This window comes from Triticum urartu, chromosome 3 (assembly GCF_003073215.2).
Source record: "Triticum urartu cultivar G1812 chromosome 3, Tu2.1, whole genome shotgun sequence".
NCBI lineage: Eukaryota > Viridiplantae > Streptophyta > Magnoliopsida > Poales > Poaceae > Triticum > Triticum urartu.
In genome coordinates, this window is record NC_053024.1 from 32,701,732 (window position 1) to 32,703,268 (window position 1,537).

Genomic DNA, 1,537 nt, shown 5'->3' on the forward strand with positions numbered 1-1,537 from the left:
TAATGTGGAAACAATTTATAGTATTCGAGTTTCCTATGATACTCCCACTATTCCGAATGAGAAGAATTTTGCTTATGTGGAGAGTAATAAAATCTCTATGCTTGTAGATCATGAAAAGAATGATTTATGTGATAGTTATATTTTTTAATTAATTCATGAAGCTAATGAAAATTATTATGAGGGATGAATATATGCTTGTATGAATTGCAATAATATCAAGTTTCCTCTCTATGTGCTTAAAGTTTTGAAGTTATGCTTGTTTTGCCTTCCTATGCTAATTGATTATTGTTCCCATAAGTTGTTTGCTCACATAATCCCTATGCATAGGAAGTGGGTTAGAGTTAAATGTGTTAGTAATATGCTTCATGATCCTCTCTTTATGTTTAAATTCTTATCTTTTATGTGAGCATCATTGAAATCATCATGCCTAGCTAGGGGCGTTAAATGATAGCGCTTGTTGGGAGGCAACCCAACTTCATTTTTGTTATTTGCTTTTTTCTCCTGTTTAGCAATAAATAATTTATCTAGCCTCTGTTATGATTGATTTTTATGATTTTAATTAGTGTTTGTGCCAAGTAGAACCTTTGGGAAGACTTGGGGAAAGTCTCTGCGATCTTGCTGTAAAAAACAGAAACTTTAGCGCTCACGAGATTTGCTTCCATTTTTTATTGTAGAGTGCTATTAAGTTGATTTTTTTGCAGATTATTAATAGACAAATTCCTCAGGTCCACCAATTTATTTTATAATTTTATGAGTTCCATAAGTATACGTTTGATACAGATTACTACAGACTGTTCTGTTTTTGACAGATTCTGTTTTCTATGTGTTGTTTGCTTATTTTGATGAATCTATGAGTAGTATCGGAGGGTATGAACCATAGATAAGTTGGTATACAGTAGATATTACACCAATATGAATTTAGAATGAGTTCACAACAGTACCTAAGTGGTGATTTATTTTCTTATACTAACGGAGCTTACAAGTTTTCTGTTAAGTTTTGTGTTGTGAAGTTTTCAAGTTTTGGGTAAAGATTCGATGGACTATGGAATAAGGAGTGGCAAGAGCCTAATGCTTGGGGATGCCCAAGTCACCCCAAGGTAAAATTCAAGGACAACCAAAAGCCTAAGCTTGGGGATGCCCTGGAAGGCATCCCCTCTTTCGTCTTCATCTATCGGTAACTTTACTTGAGGCTATAATTTTATTCACCACATGATATGTGTTTTGCTTGGAGCGTCTTGTATGATTTGAGTCTTTGCTTTTTTGTTTACCACAATCATCTTTGCTGTACACACCCTTTTGGAGAGACACACATGCATCGGAATTTATTAGAATACTCTATGTGCTTCACTTATATCTTTTGAGCTATATAATTTTGCTCTAGTGCTTCACTTATTTCTCTTTAGAACACGGTGGTGGTTTTATTTTATAAAAATTATTGATCTCCCATGCTTCACTTATATTATTTTGAGAGTCTTTAGAATAGCATGGTAGTTTTCTTTGGTTATGAAACCAGTCCTAACATGATGGGCATCCAAGA